The sequence below is a fragment of the Sus scrofa genome, chromosome 4 (assembly GCF_054392235.1).
Source record: "Sus scrofa isolate SSC_HxYL_T2T_F1_AM1 chromosome 4, Sscrofa_HxYL_maternal_Yorkshire_Landrace_v2.0, whole genome shotgun sequence".
Taxonomy (NCBI): Eukaryota; Metazoa; Chordata; class Mammalia; order Artiodactyla; family Suidae; genus Sus; species Sus scrofa.
In genome coordinates, this window is record NC_139386.1 from 35,941,940 (window position 1) to 35,965,018 (window position 23,079).

General features: G+C 43.9%; 2 protein-coding genes across 10 annotated transcripts in view; both read left to right on the forward strand.

The window, feature by feature from the left end:
• Window positions 1-23,079, forward strand: part of RNF19A (ring finger protein 19A, RBR E3 ubiquitin protein ligase) — a 1,069,816-nt gene that overhangs the window by 263,855 nt on the left and 782,882 nt on the right. The gene's annotated exons all lie outside the window — the stretch shown is intronic.
• Window positions 1-23,079, forward strand: part of ZNF706 (zinc finger protein 706) — a 183,998-nt gene that overhangs the window by 149,888 nt on the left and 11,031 nt on the right. For 3 of the 9 annotated variants that reach the window (XR_014843562.1, XR_014843564.1, XR_014843561.1), the window contains 2 exons: window positions 1,548-1,673; window positions 2,918-3,021. The gene's annotated coding sequence lies outside the window, so the exon portion shown is untranslated. Of the gene's footprint in view, window positions 1-1,547; window positions 7,688-14,345; window positions 15,845-23,079 lie in introns of those variants that run through there. The other 6 variants (XR_014843559.1, XR_014843558.1, XR_014843563.1 and 3 more) reach the window with 5 other exon arrangements.

The window sequence follows — 23,079 nt, forward strand, 5'->3', positions numbered from 1 at the left end:
ACCCTTCTGCACTTTCATTTGTAACACCATGGGCATGGAGTCTGCAAATCATGTTTCCCAGATTCCCTTAGTAGCTGGTTTCCACTTAGAGTCTGCAACTGGGAGGCACTGGTGGGAAACTGGTAGAGAGGAAGGAACTCTCTTTCTCCTTACACCTTCTTTTGGACAACCATGACTCTAGCACCTCTTGATACCCCTAGCACCAGTGTCAAACCACCTTCTCAGAGGCCCCATCACTAGCCACACAGCGCCCTTCTGGCAGTCCCGCTACCAGGTCCTGCAGCAGCTCAGCTCCTAAGGTGGTGCTCTTCTGCATTCCTAGGTTCCTAGGTTCTGGTTATATGTCCTTCCCTTTTCCCTCCCAGCCTTTAGGTTGCTTCCTGCTGTTTACTCACCTTACTCTTTCCTTTTGGATGTTCCAACACCTGTGAATCCATGCACTAGGTTAAATACCCTTTAGTTGAAATACTTTGCATAATTTCTGTTTTCCTGACTGTATTCAGACTGATACAGTATGCAATGTGCTTAATGCACTTCATCTTCTCCACAAAGTTCGTTCTCCCCAAGAGGATTTCACTCTTCTGTGTTGAAAGAGAATGTGTAATGGAAGGATAGATATATTAATTTTATTTTTAAAGTTCTCATGTCTTTTTAGAGGTCTTGAGCTTTCTCTGCAGGCTCTCAGCAGTCCACCAAGACCACTGGTTCTCAGCCTTAGATACGAACCATAATCAGCTGCAGAATTCTCAAAAATACAGATGCTTAGAGCCACCGAGGACCTGGATTTCAAGGGATAGGGGTGAATTATGTGCATCTTGAGGAAATTCTCCAAATAATTGTTTGTAGTAGTTTGGGGACCTCTGGTTTAGATACTCAGAATATAGCACATAAGTATGATTTCTTAATGCTTCACGGGTGGTAAAATATTACCTGCTTACTGGTACCTTAGTACATGTTGTTTGCTAATGATGCTGGCATGTTAGCCCAGTCCCAGTAACCAGTTGAATAGTCCCCTGTTTCAGTGGTGTCAAGTTCGGACCAAACTCGAGCTGGTTTACTACCATGATACTAGCTGTGTCTTGGCTCCATTCCAGGTATGAGGGCTAGAGCAAACTTGCAGGGATGGTAAATGGCAGCATCGAGGCTTGGTCTGTTGGAATTATGGGAAGAACCTTGGAAAATTGGCTTCCCAATACCTAGGCCTATACCACCCAGGAAGAGGGGCCCTCAGGAAGAACAAAAGAGGATGCCATAAACATCTGTCACATCAAGAGTTCCTGTCGTGGCTCGGTGGTTAATGAACCCGACTAGTATCCATGAGGACATGGGTTTGATCCCTGGTCTTGCTCAGTGGTTTAAGGATCCAGTGTTGCTATGGCTATGGTGTAGGCTGGCAGCTACAGCTCCGATTTGACCCCTAGCCTGGGAACATCCACATGCCGAGGGTGCCGCCCTAAAAAAAAAAAAAAAAAAAAAAAAAAAAATCTATCACATCATCTATTCTCTGGCTGCTCTTACCTCTTCCCTTCCCACTCTTCTCTTTACAGTGACCTCATGGAAGAGAAACCTCAAACCTACAACAATCTTGCCCCTTTAAGCCCCCAAAATGCCCCTTGGATGAGGAGTGATCCCATGAGTGTTGAAGGAAGCTTTGCCGTTACAGGACAATCAAGGTACCAGGTTATCATCAAATCCAAATCCTGTCCTTTGTAATTATTATTACACCAATCATTTTTTTTTCCCCTTTGAGAACCAACACTTTTCCAAAAATATGAATCATTTGGCAGAAAATCTCTCAAAAACAGTCTTCACCTCTCTACTTTTTCAAGCAAGGGACAAGACCACTTTTTCATTTTAATCCACTATCTTTAGGAACATGCAATGTAGCATGGAGGGATGACTCAGAGCTGGGCCTCCTGTTTGGGTTTTTGTCCTCTTCCCTGATGTGGAGCACTGGATGTGACAGGCTTGAGACACAACAAGTTCACCAACCTTGGAAACAGGCAGACACTCAGGACTCACCAGTTTGGCAGAGTGACCACATACTACTTAGGGACATGTGTTCTTTGGTTGGTGCCCTCGGAGTGAGACCCTCCCTCAGCCATGTAGCCTTAAGCAAATTACTGTACTGAATCTCAGTTTCTTCTTCTGTTCAACGGGGATAAAAATAGTAGCTACATCAATTGGGGGGGGTCGTGAATCTTAAATATGAACATTTAGATGCTTAGCATGGCACAGGGTGGTGAGCAAGGGCTCATGAGCGTTAACTGCTGTTATTACGATGACTCCCAGCAAGAAAGGTCCCCGGGAGACCGCCTGCCCTCCTGCATCACTGGTTACACCCACGCTCTGTGTCTTTTCTTCCACCCATTAAACAAAACTGATAGAAGTAGCCTGAACCGCCGGTGACTAGAGCCCTCCCAGGGTTTTCCCCCATAATCTGGTGAAGCTCCCAAATAAGCGGCTTCTGCCAAAAGAGAATTTCCCATCATTCTGTGAAAGCCAATCCAGTCATTCCCGAGAGCCTCGTTTCTTAACACGGCCGAATGCCCAGCTGGACCGCACATGTGCACCTCTGCGAGCCGCAGCCGCAGCAGCATCAGCGCCGGCAGACACACCAGCAGACACACCAGGAGCAGGCGCGGGCGCCGGGGTCCTCTGTCAGACCAAGTTGTCAGGCCTTGGCTGGTGATCCCTGGTGACAGAAGCCCGCAGAGCCTCTCATTTGGCACCATTTCAGGCACTAAAAAGAAAAGAGCTCGGAGCGCTGGCAGCCGCATTGATCTGATGAGGATTGGGGAGACCGTGCTGCTCTCCACGTGGTTATTTTCTATCGTTTGTATCCTGTAGGGGGTTAATTAACATCCTCAACGGTGTGCTATTCTGGCTGTTTCACCACTGGGGGATGTAATTTCAGGTCACTCCGAAGTTAAATGAAGACAACAACAGCAGCTGCAGCCTTTGTTGAGGTCCAGATTGCGAGCACGGCTGAGCGGGCCCCAGCCCTGCACTTCATTACGTGTAAGCACCATTAATAACCAACAATGGGTTCTCGAATCAGCGGACAAGTGTTCCCCCCCCCCCCTCCCCGGAGCTCGTGCCCCTGGTTAGGGCTTAAGTCTTTGTGCATCTTCCTGGCTAACACATACGTCCCCAGGGACTCGCTGCCTCAAAATGATATTCCCAACATAAGTGCCAGACAGGGGCCTATCTGCCAATCTTTTCTATTTTATGTCCCCAGGACTGTTCTTTCTCCACCAAACCTCCACAGCATAGCAGCAGTTGTAGCCCACCCTATCCAGCATTGCTTTCTTGTAAAGTTGGGGGATGGGAGGGTGTGTGTGTGGAGTTTTTCTAAAACAAGTCATATTTTACATGCATTAGGTAACCTTGAAATTGTATTAGTTCTCTATGGCTACATTAAAAATTACCCCCAAAGCATAGTGGATAACACAATCATAAATATTTCTTACCCTTACAATATCTGTGGGGTCGGGGGTTCAGGCTTTCCTTAGCTGGGTCCCTCGTGAGGTCAGAGTCAAAGTGTCAGCTAGAGTTGCTGTCGCTTGAAAGGCTCACCCACCTGGTGGGTGGGCTGGTGCTGTCGTGTGGGTGGGGGCCCCACTTTCTCTTCACATGGGCCTCTCCGGCTATGGGAATGTCCTCTCAACAAGGCCACAAACTTCTCCCAGAGTGAGTGAGCCATAAAGGGAGCCAGGTGAAAGTCATCATTTTTATGACTCAGCCTCAGAAGTCACGCTCTCTTCATTAGAAGAGAGTCATTCAGTTGGGGAGGGAATTAACACCATTTGTTTTTTTTTTTTAATTGAGGTATAGTTGATTTACAATAGGAGTTTCAGGTATATAGCATAGTGATTCCCAAGTTTTAAAGGTTATACTCCATTTATAGTTATCATAAAATATTGGCTATATTCCCAGTGTTGTACAAAATCTCTCTCTCTCTCTCTTTTTTTTTTTTTTGGTCTTTTTTGTCTTTTTAGGGCTGCACCTGGGGGCATATGGAGGTTCCCAGGCTAGGGGGTCTAATCGGAGCTACAGCTGCCATCCTGTGCCACAGCATAGCAACACCAGATCCGAGCCACATCTGCAACCTGCACCGTAGCTCACGGCAACACCAAATCCCTAACCTTCTGAGCAAGGCCAAGGATCGAATCCGCAACCTCATGGTTTTAAGTTGGATTCATTTCCACTGCACCAGGACGGGAACTCCCAAAATATCTTTGTAGCTTAATTTACATCGAATCATTTGTACCTCTTAATCCCCTGCCCCTATATTGCCCCTCCCCACTTCCTTCTCCCCACTGGTAACCACTAGTTTGTTCTCTACATCTGTGAATCTGTTTCTTATTATATTCATAGTTTACTTTCTTTTTTAGATTCCAAATACAAGTGATATCATATAATATTTGTCTTTCTCTATCTGACTTATTTCATTAAGCATAATGCCTCCAAGTCCAACTGTTTGTTACAAATGGCAAAATTTCATTCTTTTTTATGGCCGAGTAGTATTCCATTGTGTATATATACCACACCTTCTTTATTCATTCATCTGCTGATGGACATTTAGGTTGCTTCCATGTCTTGGCTGTTGTAAATAGTGCTTCCAGAACACTGGGGTGCCTACATCTTTTTTAATTAATGTTTTTGTTTTCCTTGAATATATACCTACGAATAGAATTGCTGGATCATGTGGTAGTTCTATTTTGACTTCTTTGAGGAACTTGTATACTGTTTTCCACAGTGGCTGCACCAATCTACATCCCCACCAATAGCATATTAGGGTTCCTTTTTTTCCACATCCTCCCTAACATTTGTTATCTGTGTTCTCGTTGATGATAGCCCTTCTGGCAGGTGAGAGGTGATATCTCCTTGTGACCTTGATTTGCATTTTTATGATGATTTTGATATGGGGCATCATTTCCTGTGAATGAATTCCACTTTGGAAGGGAGCAGTATCACAGAATTAGTGAGTTTATTTTAAAATCACCATAGACATTTAGGGGGTGAATCACTCATTCCCTTAACAAATATTTATTGAGAACCTACTATATGCACTCACTGTTCTAGATGTTCAGGATACATCCTAGACAAAACAGACCAAAGTCCCTGCCTGCCCTTGTCAAGTTAAATTCTCCTGGAGGGAGACAGAAAATAAACAATAAGCAGAATAAATACATTTTAAAGTCTGCTGCAGTTTAAGTACCCTGTGGGGGGAAAGGCTGAGGGGAAGAGGGCTCTGGAATCCTAGAGTAAGGTTACGTTTTAAATAGGGCCATCAGACTTGTCCTGTCCAAGCAGGTAGAGTGGGGCCGATGATGGTTTAGAGGGGTGATGGGCCACCTTGGACATGGCCTTGCATGGAGCCCAGTCCCTGTGAACCCTGATCATTGTTACAATGGTCCCTCATGGGTGCAGATAAGAAGAGTTTCCCTCAATTCGGCATTCCTCACCCCTAGACCACCTGGGAGGAAGTGTCCCCATGGCCATCCCCAGCTGCAAATGACCTTCGTGACTGCTCAGACAGAGCTTCTGTGTCACACTGAGACTTGAGGCAGGCAGCCTGTGTGCACAACACAGCACATCTGGCCAGGGGGAGGAGAGGACGGGACGGTGAGTCATTCCGTCCTGAAGTGATCACAGTTGGAGGAGCAGCACTTGTGCAATGTCGAATGTGTAATTTTAGTGTTTCAATTCAATCATGGTGTTTCCACAACTGGAGGCGAGCTCCAAACCACACCCAACAGGAGCTGCCCAGCCCAGGGCACGCCAGGACTTTGGAGGCTTTTGAATCATGAAGGAAGGGAACTGGAAGGAGAAGATATTCCAGGCTTGAATGTGGCCAAAAAGGGGTCAGTGACCCTTGCTGACAGGCTTCCTGGGCCTGGAGAAGCTAGGGGTGAAGCAGAGTAGGGCAGGTGCCAGGGGATTCCAGAACTGGGGGCACCCAGTTCTAATTCTGCCATCCCGGAAAGCTAGAGGGGCCCCAGGGCAGGTGGAAAGGCAGCGGGTGTTGGCCCAGAGATGTGTAAGCCTTATTTGAGGGGCAGCTACTGACCTAGATGGTGTGGTGACTGACACCACTGGGACACAGGCCGCCCCTCAGTTTCCCATGCAGCATCCCTGATGGAGAGGGACCCCATTCTGAGGAAAGAGAGTGTAGAGGTACACAGGGGGCAGTGGTTCAGTATCTGTGCAATGCCTGCACATGGAGCAAGAGATGTGCAGGCCTGACAAGGTCACTGGCCCAGCCCAGAGGACCTTGCCCAAAGAGGGCCGTGAGGAGAGGAGGAATGAGAAAGCTTGATCCCTGGGGGTGCTGTGGTCACCAGGTGCAGAAGAGCAGGCAGCAAACACCAGGATGACTGATGGGGACTTGAAGGAGCCCTGTGGGTACCAGAGCCGTCATCTACGGCTGCATCCGAAGCCCACTGAGGCCAGGAGTACGAGGCCCAGAAGCTGAGTTACAGAAAGCAGAACATTTGTTCTCACTCAGAGGACAATATCTGAGGGGTTAAAAGGCAGAGGCTGGGTAGGAGTGGACATGCAGGTTTGTATCCTGGTGATACCACTTACTAGCTGTGTCAGAGACGTCTCTTACTTAACCTATCCGCAGCCTCAGCTTCCTCACCTGTCAACCTCACACAACTGGTGAGACTTAAGTGAGATCAAACACTTAACACAATTCCTGGTTCATAGAAATAGTCCACAAATAGCTGCTATTTTTATTGTGACTATTTTTACAAATGTCGTGGACAGCTGCTGCGGGGGCTTTGTTTGCTTTTGTTGCCTGGCATCTCTTCCTTTGGAATTGCCCCTCCCTATCCCAGCCCCTTGGTTCTGCTGTCCAGCTAATCCTAGCACTTGGACCCCTGCTGACAGGAGATGGGCAAGTGAGACCACGTTGGGCCAATCAGATTCTCTCTCCCGGGGACTGGAACTCTCAGTGCGGTCATGCAGGAAGGCAGTTAGCGCTGAGTCATCCTGCGACAGGGAATTTCCTGGAGCGGCTCTTGCCATCATCCCTCCCGGGTCTGGTATGAAACTCACTCTTCCAGTGTCTGAACTTGGCCAGTATCGCCCCGGTGAGCCCCTCACTGCGGCCAAGTAACCCTCCTGCCAAAACGGCCACTGGGCGAGACGTGTCTGGAGAAATGGCCATCTGAATGGCAGTGTGGGGAGGAGGCTGGGAAAGAGAACATGGCCTTCCCACCTCCCCCCTTCCCTCTTCACTTCAGGCCATCAAGAGGGCTTCTCTACCCTTTCCTTTTCTTGCCTTTTTTAATTTATTTTTGTGTTAAGTTGAGAGTCAAATAGTGAATAGAGTTGGGATGACTGAGTAGCCATCTGGAAAAGGTGAGGTTGGATCAATACATGAGGATACATTCAAAATGGATTGAAGATTTAAATGCAGAAAATAAGAACTTACAGTCATGAGGAGAAAACACAAATGAATTCCTTTATAATTTTTGAGTGGGGAGGGTCTTTCTAATTATGACTCAGAATCCAGAATCTATCAGAGAAAATATTTATAAATATGACTACATATCCATCAGAAACTTAGCCTGAAAGAGTAGCAAAGACAAATGACAAACTGGAAAAAATATTTGCAATATAAAGGATTAATTTCCCTAAAATATGAAGAACTTCTAGAAATCAAGAAGAAAAAGATTTAAAGAAAATAGGAATGTGGGTAAAGGACATAATCAGAGCATTCAGAGAAAAGGAAATATAAATGACTCAAAAATTTAGAAGATCCTTAATCTCACTTTTAATAAGAGCAGTCATATTGATATCGGGCAGATTGACAAAGACTTAAAAGTTTGACAGCACCTTGTTCTGATGGGGCTGTAGCAAAACACCCACTCTCACACAATTCTTGTGGGAGAATACGATGATACAACACAACCCTTATGGGGAGCAATTAGGTGTTCTCTATCAAAAATACATTTGCCCTCTGACCTCTGGAAATTGATCCTCCAGCTATATCCGCACGCAAATGAAATAACATATGTACAAAGTTATTCATTCCTGCAGACTATTATATTTGGAGTGGCGGAGCAATGAGATCTTGCTGTATAGCACAGGAAACTATGTCTAGTCACTAGTGATGGAACATGATGGAGGATAATGTGAGAAAAAGAATATGTATGACTGGCTCACTTTGCTGTACAGTAGAGATTGACTGAACACTGTAAATGAACTATAGTGCAAAAAATAAAAATCTTATATAAAAAATCCCAAAGGTGTTCTTTCCAACATAGCAGAATACTGGGAATACCTTTAGTGACTAGTTTGGTTTATTTTAAGCCAAAATTTGTTGTTGTTGTTTTTTTAAATCCATCTGCTATCTACTCTATTCCCATTTCCCAGTTCTGAATTACCAGAGGCTTTAAATTTTTTAGTTGATTTTTCAGGAATTTATTAATTTACTTCTTTTTAATACTTATTTCTTGATTTTCAGTTTAAGCATTATCTGCTGACTTCCTACTGATGAAGAGAGGTAGTTAGCTTTACTATGTATCTCCCACTCATAATGCACACACAGGGAGCTATTCACTATCCTCCTTCATTTTTCCAAAGGTTACATTGTGATTTTTGTTAAACTAATATTCAGTATTTTGAGTATTATTACTGTGCAAATATTGCTTATAGTTGAGACATAGGTATGGGATGATTAAAATTCCTTTCTTGAACATTTAAAATTTCTTTTCTGGAGTTAATAATTGCCTCGTTTTTCACTGGACCATTTCATTTTCATTTGACCCTTTTGGGTATATTTATCAATAATTCATTCCCTAAATGTCATGTATGTCATACATTTGAGATCCTCCATCGGTTCTACTTTTTCCTAGAGATACTGCTATGGCAGCCCTTCGTGTTCTTGCTCTACTCTGCACTGATTTTCTTCTGGGCCTGTGGCATAGCTGTCTTCTTAAAACCTGTCTTTATTGTCACCAAGAATTTCCTTTGCTCACTCTCTTTCATGTGTTGGATCCATTGTGGCCTGGATCTCAAGTCTCCCAGATAGCTTACTCATTTTAGTAAAGTACATCCTCACAGATTCTTAAGAAAAAGTGCATAGAAAAAAAACTGAGGCCCTTCATGTCTGGAAAACACCTTTGTCATACACTCACATTTGGTGTTAGTTTGGCTATACAATTGGCTCTCCATATCCATGGATCCTGCATCCTCAGATTCAACCCACTCTGGATGGAAAATATTCAGAAAAAAAAAAAAAAAATCCAGAAAATTCCAAAAAGCAAAATTTGAGTTTGCCATAAGCTGGCTACTATTTACATAGCATTTACATTGTATTTACAATGATTTACATTATATTACATTCTATAAGTAATCTAGAGATGATTTAAAATACATGGAAGGATTTGCATAGCTTATATGAGAAAACTACACCATTTTATATAAGGGAATTGAGCAAGAGCAGAATTTGGTGACCCCAGGGGGTCCTGGAGCCAATCCCTCATGGATACTGAAAAATAACTCTATAGACCAGTTTCATAAATATTTTTTCAAGTGTTCCATTTCCTGACAGCATCCAGTATTGCTATTGAGAAGTCTAATGTTACTCTATTCCTGATCCCTTGTCGTGGCTTATTTCTTCTCCCAGGAAATCTCTCTGGAATCTTCTTTTGACTCCTGATGTTCTGAAATTTCATGATGATGTACCTCAATGTGAGGTTTTATCATTATAAAATTATTTAGTATTTGTTATTACTTATTGTTTTTATTTATTGTGTTTGGGCATTTCATGAAATTTCTTATATTATTTCTATGGTAATTTCCTTTCTTCAGCTTACTTCTCCCTTTCCAAATATACCATCAATATAAATCAATCCTCTCTATTTCATATTTTTTCTCTCCTATTTTCCAGATCTGTTCTTTTATTTCTTACTTTCTATGACATTTCATCACTTTATCTTCTAAACTTTGTATTGAATGTTACTCTGTTATTACACTTTTAACTTCAAAAGCTCTTTCTTGTTCTCTGATCTTTAGAGGACCCTGTTCTTATTTCACAAACTGATAGTCCTTTTGATTTTTTCCCTGCTCCCTGATTTTTCTGTGCTTCCTCCAAGTTTCTTTTTTTCTTTTTGGTTTCTGTCTTCCATGCAATCAGTCTTCCATGTTAAATGTAAGTCTCTAGCCATTTTAAATGTTGGAGTCTTCCAACTTCTAAGTCCAGTCTCTCATATTTCTCACACAGTTTATTTTTCAAATAACTACATAAATAATACATAAATGTATTCTCATTGCCCCAAATTCAAACAATACAAAAGTATACTGAGAAAAATGTAAAAGTTACCATACACCCCCACTTCTGTTCCCAAAGGTAACCACTGACCACAGTTTGGTGTGCCAATATATTTCTACCATATAGTTTAATTTCTTCTGAGTTAATGCATATGCAGTAAACTGGCTTTCATGGAGGATCCACATTGTGTGTGTGTGTGTGTGTGTGTGTGTGTGTGTGTTTGTGTGTGTGTGTGTGTTTTAATTTACAAAAGGAGTTATTTAATTTTTTGAATTAACTACCCAATGTTTGAATGCTAGGAGATTATATAAAAATCCAGATTCCCAAACTTTCTCTAAAAACTTGGGAATTCTGACAACAACGGACCCATATATCCATATTATGAAGCGGCATCTTTTCTACTAGTCCCCAGTCATCCCATGCTCATTCATTTTACTTTCCTGGCTCCTATAAGTGTTGGAGTTGGTGACACCTAGGTTAAGGTATTGGTGTGTGCTCTAGAAGTTTAACACATCCATTGCTAACTAATAAAGATTAGCCTACCATATCGTAGGACAGTCTGTCAGACAGGAGAACATAGAGGAGGAAGACCTCCTCTTAGAACATATGAAAAAGGTGGGCTGGAGGGGACAGGTCCTCAAGTCAGTGGGACTGTGGGCCTAGAAGGTAGACTAGCTCATTAGCTGCTGATCCTTGACTTCCCTGAGTAGTTTTTTTCCCCATTGATCTTTCCCAATATAGATTTCATGGCAGCAAAACACACTTTCTGACACACCTTCTTAAAATGAAGGCCAGTTGAGGCAGGAAGTTGCAGAGATGCTGACCTGCCAAGAGGAGAGGACACATAGTATGAGCTGTCACCAAGGCCATCACGTCATGAACGGCTGCAACTCATCCTCGCATGATTCCTCATACTTTCTCCAGTCAGGGAGGGGACCCACTGTGCCATTTTCCTCTAAGTGACATCTCTGTGCATCAAATGTAAATGAGCTTATGGTACATGTAGCTCTGATCACTCTACACAATTCTTCTATCTTATTTAACTCAGTGAATAGCGACACATCTACTCATCCAGGGCAAATCATGATTTCACCCAGACCAATGGTAAAGAATACAGAGTTTATAAACCTTTTAGGTAAAAAAGTTAGGAAGAATAGAGTGGAATTTCTGTGGACAGGTATTTAACAATGAGAATATATTATGTATTTGTCATTGCGATACACCATTCCTGGCCCATTTCAGTGCGCTGTTATACAGATAAATTTTAGGGTTCTTTTTTTAAATTTCTCAGGTACATGGAATGGAAAAGAGACTGGCTGGACTTCATCATGTGTCTATAAAACACAGAGCAAAGGGCCTTGACATTTGTCAGTCTTCAGTCTAATAAAGGTCTCATGGGACATTTTTCACAGAAGAAAAGTGTAACCCCTGCTTTGGCCACTGTCATCTCCTTACCCCACCTTCAACCTTTCTCCCCTTTTTCCATCAGCCTCACTCTCAAGGGTCCAATAACTAGTCCCTAGTTGGCCCTCAGTGGCGAAACCTGTACAGAGATCATAGAAGCAATATTATAGCCAATGTTAATGTTTATTTTCTTGTTCCCAGTGAAATAACAGCCTTTCCCCCACTACATTGCTTCACTGGATTGCACTTGAGATATGAAGGTGTTGTTTTCAGTGAAATTTTCATCCTGAACAAAATAAAGGGCCACTTCAAGGGGAATTATAGATGGAAGAATCCAGGCTCCTTCCAAAGACACTGTTTTAGAATATAGACAAGGAGAAAAGAAAGAGAGAGGAGTGAGGAGACAAATTATATGATATTTCTTTCTTCTATTCCAAATTTATTCCTACCTTTGCTTTCATCTCATACTGCTATCATAATTTCTTTTATTTGTTTCCCATTCGTGCAGAGAAAAATGGAATTCTGTACCATGATTGAATCTAAATACTAAAATCATTTAAGATACACTACTCCTGGGACATTCAGCAAAATGTAATAAGTTTCTCAAAATGTGACCTAATTATAACTGTCCTTTTAAGTTTTATTTCCCACTGGGACCAAATGTCTGCAGTTAAAAATAATTCTTGAAACAGGTCCATGTTGCCACAAAACTTTTCAGAGTCACTTAAATGTTATCCATATCTCCAATTTATTTTTCTCCTCTGTTCCTATGTGATAAAAGCCAGACAGCCAGGAGAGGCAGGCGGCCAGGCCACACTTCAGGCAGAGACCATGCTGGGCCAGAATTCTCACGGCTGAAGTCTTCCCTTCTGACTGGACAAGGGGTCAGGCTACCACTGGTTCACTGACACTCTATGCACCAGTGACCCTGTATCATTCCACTGTCAGCCCCCAGATAAGCCTTGAATGCTCAGCAGTCAGAACTTCTTGCCCTTTTCCTCCTAAGTCTCTGTGAAGAGCAGGCTTATATGATTTGAGCTGCAGTCTCATTTGTTGCCCCAAACAATCTTTGAGATGCTCAGACCTCGATCCCCCTCCATCTCCATGGTCCAGTGTCCACTCTCTCCTTCTAAGGTCCATTTCAGTGGATCTCCTTTTAGAGGCAGCCCTATGTTTCTGAACAGAAAAAGCCCACTCTTGAGCTGGCTAGCCTCTCTTGCTTGATTTTTCCTGACTCTGAGAGCCTTGGCTCCTTATAGTGGGATGGTCTAAGAACACGTTCAGAAGCTGTTGCTTTTCCAATTCTTCATTTAACTCTTTCTGAAAAGGAATAGAAGATGAGAGTCCTTCTGATCTAAGGCCACATGTCTTGAAGGTTCAACACATGTATCCTGAAGTCAGAACTAGGGTTGAATCCTGGTTCCATCACTCATGTGGCTCCAGACACATGTTTAAACTCCCTGAGACTCAGTTCCCTCATCTGTGGAATGGGGATGATAAAGGAGGGACTTCATAAGGTTGTTGTGAGGCTTAAAATTGATAAAGAATGCCAAGTGTTAGCACAGAGCTTAGTGTGTGGTGAGCACGCAGTAGATATGAGCTATTATTATTAGGGCATTTGAAATAATCACTTTTTCCACTAAGATAATTCCTTTAGTGCAGATAGAGGATTTATTTTTGTTTGTCAGAGGGTGCTAGGAGGATTGAAGCCAACGACGGCTTACCTTAGTCTTCTGGATGCCCTTCTCTCCTAATTTCCAGTTCATAGGAGAGTAAACAGCGAAGGGAGAAGCCACAGCCAGGATCATACCCAGGAAGCCCCCGTGAGAGCTCACGAGCAAAGCATGACAATTTCAGAGCCTTTCCCACTGGAAAAAGGAGAAGCTCACTTTTAAAATGAGCAGATACATTTAAAATTTCAGATGTGCATATTTATTCTATGCTAAATGGTACCCTTGAGTCCTCATTGGGAGTGCAGGTGACCAGTTGACCAGTGTTGGAAGTGGATATGAAATATCAGATCTGATGTTGGGCACTTTATAAGTGATATAGACAATCATTGAGAGCTCCCCACCCAGTCTGGGCAAAAAGCACCACGGGCTTCTACGCAGGGAGACTAGAAGAAAAGGAACAAGAAAAGAACATTGCTGGCTGGGAGCAACAAAGAACAGGCAGGCAAAAATGAGGGCTGCAGGAAGCCCTGCTTGGCAGTGCCTGTGGTGAGGACCAAGGGGCAGAGGGAGCCATCAGGAAGAGGAATAAGAAACTTAACAGGCTTCGCAGTTCACCTGCTGTGTCTCCACCCTAAGCTTGGTGCTGAGAGGTCCAGGGTCATAGGAGAGCCAGTCTCCACACAAAGCAGCTGGCAGCATTTCTAGACTATTAATGCACAATTTTAAAGCTCACGTGTAAAACAAATATAATGGGAACATGAGAACATTCCATTCAATATTAATAAATAGGAGTTCCCCTCAACCAGCAAGGGACAGGCTGGTGGAGCCCTAAGTCTCCTCACCCCTTCTTCACCAACTCTCAGAAGGGCTCCCGGGGAAGAAATGCCCTCCTTCGCCTTTCCTTTCTGGGCGTGCCTCCTGTCCGTGTCTTGCTATCTCACTCCCTCACTTGGATCATTGTTCTACTCATTTCCTAGGTGGCCATCACAAATGAAGACAGACCGGAGTTTCCATTGTGGCACAACAGAAACAAATCCAACTAGGAACCATGAGGTTGCAGGTTCAATCCCTGGCCTTGCTCAGTGGGTTAAGAATCTGGCGTTTCCATGAGCAGTGGTATAGGTCACAGACGTGGCTTGGATCCTGTGTTGCTGTGGCTGTGGTGTAGGCCAGCAGCTACAACTCCTATTAGACCTCTTGCCTGGGAACCTCCATATGCTACAGGTGCAGCCCTAAAAAGCTAAAAAAAAAAAAAGAGCAAATGAAGACAGGCTTGGTGGCTTAAAATGACAGGAATTCATTTTCTCCCTGAAGTCCACAGTCCAGGTGGTGGCAGGGCTGCAGTCCCTCCAAAGGCTCCAAGGAGAATCTTCCCTTACCTCTTCCAGCTTCTGGTGGCTCCAGGTGTCCTCGGCTTGTGACCGCATCACTCTAATCTCTGCCCATACCTCTACACAGCCTTCTCCTCTGTGTCCCTGCCTTCTCTTTTTCTGTCTCTTCTAAGGACGCTTATCATTGCACGTAGGACTCGCCCAGGTAACCCAGAATAATTTCACGTCTTGAGATCTTTAACTTAATCACATCTGCAGAAACTCTGTTTCCAAAAAAATGTCACACTCACAGGTTGTGAGGATTAGGGCATGAACATAGCTTTTTGTGGGCCACTATCCCACCCACTACACCTGCCAAGTAAACATTTCATACCAGTCTCAGGGTGTGCTTCTGGTAGAACCCAAAACAAAGCAAGGAACCAAAGAAATATAACCAGTCCCTCCCTCCACCACCAGGCAGATACCACAGAAAATATACCAAACAAATAGTTCATAAAACTTATCAAACCTCAGTGCCTATTTGATTCAGCACTGTAGCCCAGGGTTCAGCACACATGCCTGGCATATGGTAGGCCTCAGAAAATATTTGTTGAACAAATAAAGTCTCACTTTCGAGATTCCTAGGTAGAGAAAGAAATGTTTTTACCTTTTTTCTTAACTTTTTTTTTTTCCAACAGCTTTATGGCAGCATAGTTTACATACCACAGAATTCACCCACTGTAAGTGTACAATGTGGTATTTTTTAGTAAATTTATAGCGTTGTGCCATCACCACCACAAGTGTGTTTTAGAACATTTCCATCATCCCCCAAAGTTCCCTCATACTTGTTTGTAGTCAGTCCCCACTTTCACCCCCAGCCCTAGGCAACCACTGTTCTGCTTTCTGTCTCTTATAGATTTTTCCCTATCTGATGGCTCATATAAATGAAATTACATAATATGTTGTCTTTTGCTCCTAGCTTCTTTCACATAGCATAATATTTTTAAGGTTGCTCCACGTTGCAGTTCATTCCTTATTGCTGGGTTGTATTCTACTGCATGGATCTGCTACCTTTTCTTTGTCCATTAACAATTGATGGATATTTGGACTGGTTCCAACTTGGAGCTATTATGAATAATGTTGCTATAAACATTTATATACAAGTCTACGTGTAGTCATATATTTTCATTTCTCTTGAGTCAACGCCGAAGAGTAGAATCCAACTTTTTATTTTGAAACTTTTCCAATATATAGGAAAGTTGAAAAAAAAAGGGCACAATATACATCCTTTGTCTCAGTTCTCAATTGGTAACATCATGCCATGTTTGCTTTACTTCTCTGTTTCTCTAAAATATTTTTATGAACCATTTAATAGAAGGTTGCAGATATCATGACATATTTCCACCAAATAGTTCACCTTTTAATTATAAGGCAATTCTCCTACATAGCCACCATACCATTATCACGACTAAGACTTTCCTGCCAATTTTATTTTGAATTTTTCAAATCTACAGAAATGTTAGAATAATACACTGAAATGAACGATGACTTTGCCACCATTTCCAACATTGCTGCTTTGACCTTTCCTTCTCAAATCTCACTGCCATTGCTCCTAAAACATTTGTGTTGGGCCATTCTTGATGCAGAGCCATGGATTATTTCTGACTTATGCTCTTATTCCCCCATGGTTTATTCCTCAGGATTTCAGGGCTGGTTTCACAAGACTCCAAGATGCCTCTAGTGTGTTGTTCTGGGGGATACTGTAGGATTTTCAAAACCACCCTCACCTCCTTCAAAGCCTGGCTCAGATGTGAACTTCTCCATGACACCTACCCTCATCTATACTATTTAAGGTTTCACCCTATTTCCTAACCCCACTTACTCTACTGTATTTTTTTTCTCCAAAGCATGGATCACCTTCTAACATGACGTATAAATCATGTGTTTCCTGAACTTATCAATTGCCTCGACGAACCAGACCATAAGATGTATGAAGGCAGAGATGTTTGTTCAATGCTGTATCCCCAGCCCTGATTTTAGTACCTGGCACATGGAGCCCTCAATAAATCCTCAAGGAAGTACTGAATGAATGATGTATGTACGGATATGTGTGGGCAAGCATCCTGCAGCCCATCAGGAAAACAGGAACTGGCCGGCAGTGGGCCAACCATCTCCCCCAGCTCACCCCCGCCCCCTCCGCGCCCCCCCCCCCCATGGCAGCAGGTATGGGAAAGGGTCCCGAGTTTAGCCTCAGTTAACATTCTGAATCCCAAGCGGGAGGTTTTAGAAAACCACCAACGCTTTAAAAACTGCAAAATGTACACCCTCTTCCCCAGCATCAGTAGAACAGACCGGAACTTTCCAAATAAGAAGTCTCCCAATACTTTTCTGAAGAAAGACATTTTTGCCTCAGAGAGCAACCAAGAGCAAGTAACTCTCCAAGGAGCACAAAAGCCCAGAACTCAGCCAGCCCTGGATTTCCTGGAGGCGGACACCACGCCCACCACTTCCTTAAAAGGCCCTTTCCGCCCGTGCTGCTGCGTCTGCGCCCTGGCAGCCACGCTGGACCACTCCGTCGGTCCCGCCCCCGGGGGGCACACCTTCCCTGAGAGGGAAAAAAAACTGGGTGATGCTCCCAGCCTTCGAGGGATGCCAGTTGGATTCTCACTCTTGGAGCCTGAAGTAGGAACTAGAGGGGGTCCTGCAGCATTGGGACGGGGCGCTGTAAGGAAGCTGACACAGAGGCTTTGAGTCAGAGGTGGTGTAGAGAGGTTGTGGGAGAGCGTCATTATGAGGAAGCAAGAGGAGTTAAGGCTATGAGATAAGAGGAAAGTCCTTCAAAGGACGGCAAGAGGGTGAGGAATTCCACAGATCCCTGCCCCATGGAGCTGCCCTGGATTCAGACATATCTGGTTCCAGTGTCCTCGAGGCCTGGCTCAGGGAAATACAAACCTCCTGGAGGTGGTCCCTACTTGCCAGGAGCTTATTGTTTTCTCCTCTGCTTGTCTCCATAGCAACACATCTTCTTGCATTGTCCTGCAGTCTAGCTACTCAAAATGTGGTCCCAAACCCACCTGCATGGACATGACTTGAGAGACTGTTACAAAAGCAGACTCCAGGCTGCCCTGATCTACTCAACCCCAGCTAAGAACATTGAATTTTGAGGAACACTGCTTCCCCTCATCTAAACCCATGGACCCATCACCTTTTCACTCCCGGGCTCCCATCTGCCACTGACTTGATGGCTAACATCAATACTTCTGTGACTATCAAAGCTTTGGGTAAAGCTCTCTGCCTACAAAATACATCTTCTTTCAGATGTCTTTTATTAGGTTTCTTTGTAATGGTATTGTAAATGGTTACCATTTTTTCAGAGGTTCATCCTGTTTTGGTAAAATCCTCTCGAATAAATCCAAGGATGGGGAAATCTGTTCCTCTACCCTGTTCTTTACAACAGTTGATGATCCCTAATGAGCATTTTAACTACATTCTTTCAACCTACCGTCATCCTTCAGAAGTATCTATAGTTTCAGGTTACAGCTTGTTTTCATCTCAGAACATCAGGAGAAAGAAAGAAAGAAAAAGAAAAAAGAAAAAAAAAAAACTTCAAGAGATGAAATGCCCAGGGGGAAAAAAAGGAGACCGTTTTTCTGGGAATGATTCACATTTTAGGTACCTAAACCATATGCCCTCCAGTGTCCATCGCCTGGGTCAGCTGCCGGGCTGGGGATCTCATGCCTTTGGGACCAGCCATGCCTAGTTATATTTGCAAGCCTTCCCGTAGGTCCTCAGAAAGGAGATCTGGAACAGGGTGAAGCTTCATGTGCACATCCTCCGATTTTGCCCTGCCCTTCTCCCTCCAGCCCTCTCTTCTCTTTTGTGGCTTTTATTTATCTTTCCTTCCTCCCAAGAAGATATCTAAGGGCCGAAAGTGGGCCACATACTGTACTGGGGACTGGATATGCAGCCTGTAAGAAGACACAGGTCCACCTTGTGACTTCTAGCAGGGACGGCTATGAAATCCATCATCAGTTACATCACTTCACGTGTGAGTGCTGTGTAGGAGCACTGCAGGGGGAGGACAGTGCATAAGGCTGTTCTGGGGGCTTCCTGGAGAAATTGCTGTGTGAGCCGAGGGCCTAAAGGATGATTAATGGTGAGCCGGGCAGAGAAAAAAGATCTCCTTGTCCTCTGGAGACCAACACCAAGTGATGTCCCCCTGCGCCCACTGGGCATCTCTGGCTGTTCACTCCACATTGACCTCGTCCGATGCCCTGTGGGCTGACAGCTCTGCAGCCCAGGCTTGGACACTTATTTCCGTTCTTGTCAGTGTCTGACCTTGGCCGGGGCCATTTTCTGCCCCACTTCTCCCATACTGGTGCTGACAGCTCACAGGATTCCTCCCCAGCTGGGTAGCAAGATAAGCCATGGTGTCACTTTCAGCTTATTAGAAAGCACTTCTTTTCTAACAGAAGCCATTTTTGGCTCTCAGGACAGTAACTCAGGCTCATTGCAGGGTTTATGTGTGTGTGATATAGTCAGTGGTTGTGCAGAAAACCATTTCCAACACTGCTGCATCTTCTTGGTGCCAAACCCCATTGCTAGGTCTCGGTGGCATGGTGAGTCAGAGAACCACGCTGGGTCAAGTCCGGTTGCATCTTGCTGATGCCCTCATTCAGGCTGATGGAGCCTGGAGTGAGTGATATTTCCCACATGCTTCTCTCCAGGTTATACAGGCAGCTGCTAGATTCCTCTCTCACTCTGAATAAACTCGGTTGTTTTGCTAACTGGACTGCAGCTTCTTTTTTCAGAACTTCACAGGCATATTTGGGGGTTCTGTGAACAGGTGCTGCAGGAAGCACGATTCATTTGTTTATTAGGATGTTACCCTGTGTTTTGGAAAACAGTTTGAAAAGGAAAAATGGCCTCTCCGATGCCTTTTTCTTTTTTCTCATCAAGGCTTAAGTTGTGAACAACTGCTATTACCTTTAGTTTACAGACTCCCCATCTGGTTAGGTACTTTGATTTATGTTGGCTGTAATCCAGAATGGCTGATTTGGTTTATTTTAAGGAGTTTTATTTTAAGAAACTTTTGACATTTAAGAATTTAATTGGAACAATCTGTACGCAGAAATTTTTTTAATGCAGTCTAGGATTAAAAGATGTTCTTCAGCGTGAGCAGGGTTTTAAAAGAAAGCAGAGCTTTCCACACCTGGCTGGTCGTTGGAGCTCGGGGCTTTGTTCAAGATGCGATGGGAGAATCCCCAGTTTGGGGCTCCCGTCGTGATGAGAGTGAACAGAATGGCTGCTTCTCAAAATGACCCTCTGAGTCTCAAGCCCATCCTTAAGCTCGCTTTACAATTTCTGCTGGATGGGCTGTCCACTGTGAGCCAGTCACAGGGAGATGAAGGGTGTGCCGTCTCCCCCCTTAGTCCACTTTTGCGAGGTGGCCAGGCCGCAACAAAGTTGGATTCAGGAAATTTGCCTTATTCCCTTGAGCAAAGGTCAGGTTTTCCCAGTTCCGAGAGCAGACCCAGACCAGGTTGGATTAAAGCGCCTCCACCAGAGAACTGAAGTCACAGCTGAAAGTTCCAGAGCCTGGTGGGGTTTGGTGTTCCCAAGAAGCACCCTAGCTTCCCTGGCCTGAATCTCCAGGGACATTTTGCACAGTCCCCCGAATTCGTGATACTTTTGGTGAGGCTCAGCTGGTCTGGGATCCCTGAAATTGCTGCCGATTGAAGCAAAGAGCTTTCTAGCTCCCAAGAGTCAGAAAACCCATGGTTCCCCAAGCCCAATGGATCTGAAGAAATGGAAGGGAGGCTCTTGTTCTCCAGGCCCTGGGTAGTGACTTGCAAACCATACCTCTAGCCCCTGCTTCTCTCCCCAGCTCCACTTTTGCTGCTGGTGTTGCCACATGTGTGCACACCCAGCACTTGGACTCAGAGGATTTCCCCTCATTCTTTCTTCTACTTCCCTATTTCTCCAGATGGTACCTCTGTTCTCCATTCTCCCAGTTACCATCTTAGAGTCATTCTCCACTTCACTTTCTTTCTGTAAGACTCAATCATTAATTGTGTGTTCTGGGTCCATTTCCTGAATCTCTCTGAACCTCAGTTTCATCTAGCTAAAAAAAATTCCTACCTCATTTTCAAAGAACTGTTAATGTCAAGAGTTTGAACGTATTGGGGAGATGAAGGGTGAGGGGATAAAGGGTGTTAACTTTTTTTTTGAGCAGCTGCCATGGGTCAGGCTCTATTAGACATTTTGCATTGAAGTTTTAGGCTTTGTGAACATACCCCTCCTTCCACTTTTCAGTTGTAACTCCTCTTGTTCTCCTAGCTGTATCTGACTCCGGGCAAAGTAGATGACTCATTCTTTCTCACTCAGCAAGCTTGAATTCTCTCCCAATTCTTTGTCTTCAGTCGCACTCTTCTTTCCACCTGGCCTATCCCACCTCTCCAGAGCGAAAGCCTATCCATTTTTTAAGGTCCATCAGCGATGTGCTGGTAAATATTTAACAAGCAGCTCTGCAGACAGAAAGAGCCCTGATTTGTAGTGTTTGCCAATGTTCATAGTATAAAAAACTCCCACTGTGGCCAATTTCAAGCTATCAACCTGATATCCATTGGCTCACAAAAACTTCTGAAAACTCAGCACCCAGAACGAGCTGGCTGTAGTGCACCACTGCACCTACCATGCCACCTCTCTTGATACCTCCAAGCTGTCCTACCCCTTTCCTCCTCTGAACTTTGTCAGTAACAGGCAGGCTCTCATGAAAAGTCTTCTTCATTATATTACAGTTATAATGAATCCCTGTTATCATCATTAACTGTTCAAGGACATGAACTACATCTTACTCATCTGTGTATTCATAGTGCTGCCTAAAACAATGATGGCGTTTGATGAATCTCTGCTGCCTGAGACCAATGATGAAGATGCTGGCTAAGGCTTGACACACCGTTGTGGGGAAGATACAGTGACTTCACATAGGAAAGCACTTAGCAGTGTGCTGGGCCCAAGGAGTGCTCAATTAGTGACAGCTAATTTTACGGTCACCTGTGGCTTCTAGAATTAAGGGAGCACAAATTGCAAGTTCCAATGGTGGTTCTCAACAACTCCCCCCACCTCAAAATGCACACACTTTATAATCACCTAGGAAACATTTATACAGTCCAAAGCCCAGGCCAATAAGTAAGACATCAGCATTTTTAAATTTCCTCAAGTGATAATTCTGTTGTGCACCAAGTTTGAGAATCTCTCTCCTCTGTGCCTCTGATCCTCTCCCTGGCTGATGAGTCAAGAATGTCAAAAAGGAAACGGAACAGTTATCCCTTTAAAAATCCTCCTATTCACTAAGCAATTCCGGTAAATAGGAGGAAAACTCCCTTGCAGGATTGCCATATTTGGTGATCAAATTGGGTGGAGTCACCTGGGAGGGGCAAAGCTGAGCATGAGTAATGCAGCGTTCTCTGGGCCAGGAGAGAAATACCTCTTTGTCAGCAAACTCCTGGAAGTAAAGTTTTTCACGCTGGAGAATTTGAAAGGCATCTCATTTAAATGACGTTTGGTCATTGTGATCATTTTGTGCAGATTAAACATAAGTCAGTTTTGCTTCACTGAGCATCAGTATATTTGTCCTGTTTCTTTTGTCCCACTAGAATTTTGTTGTATTAAAATTACTGAGCTCTGAAGATTCAAAATGATTCTTATTCTCATATTTGTGATAATGAGGATGGAATTCCTTTAAGTCAAGACAGTATTGCCTTTCTGTCTTTGAGAAGTGGGTATTGCTTTCCCCTTTAGAGTTGGTAAAACTGAAACAATGTGAAATCTGCTCGGTCCTGAGTGACATGGGGAGGCCAAATAGGAAACTAAGGAATTCTGCCCTAACTACTTGACGCACTTCATCCTTTATGGATATTTAGTTATTGCGGCTTTGTGATCTCGTGTTAAAGGTATTTACCAAAAAAAAAAAAAAAAAAAAAAAATTCATTTGAAAGAGTTTGATTTGAAAAGTAAATTAAGCAATACTGCTTTAATTGGTTACTCCCTTTGTTTGTCTTATAAAAAAGATAGCCTGGGAGTTCCCGTTGGGGCTCAGTGGTTAACGAATCCGAGTAGGAACTAAGAGGTTGCGGGTTCGATCCCTGGGCCTTGCTCAGTGGGTTGAGGATCTCGTGTTGCCGTGAGCTATGGTGTAGGTCGAAGACAAGGCTCAGATCCCAAGTTGCTGTGGCTCTGGCATAGGCCAGCGGCTACAGCTCCAATTCGACCCCTAGCCTGGGAATCGTACTGCAGGAGCAGCCCAAGAAGTGGCAAAAATATCAAAAAAAAAAAAAAAAAAAAAAGATAGCCTGCGAGTTCACTTTAAAGAAGGGGAAAATAGGAGCAGGAGGAGAGT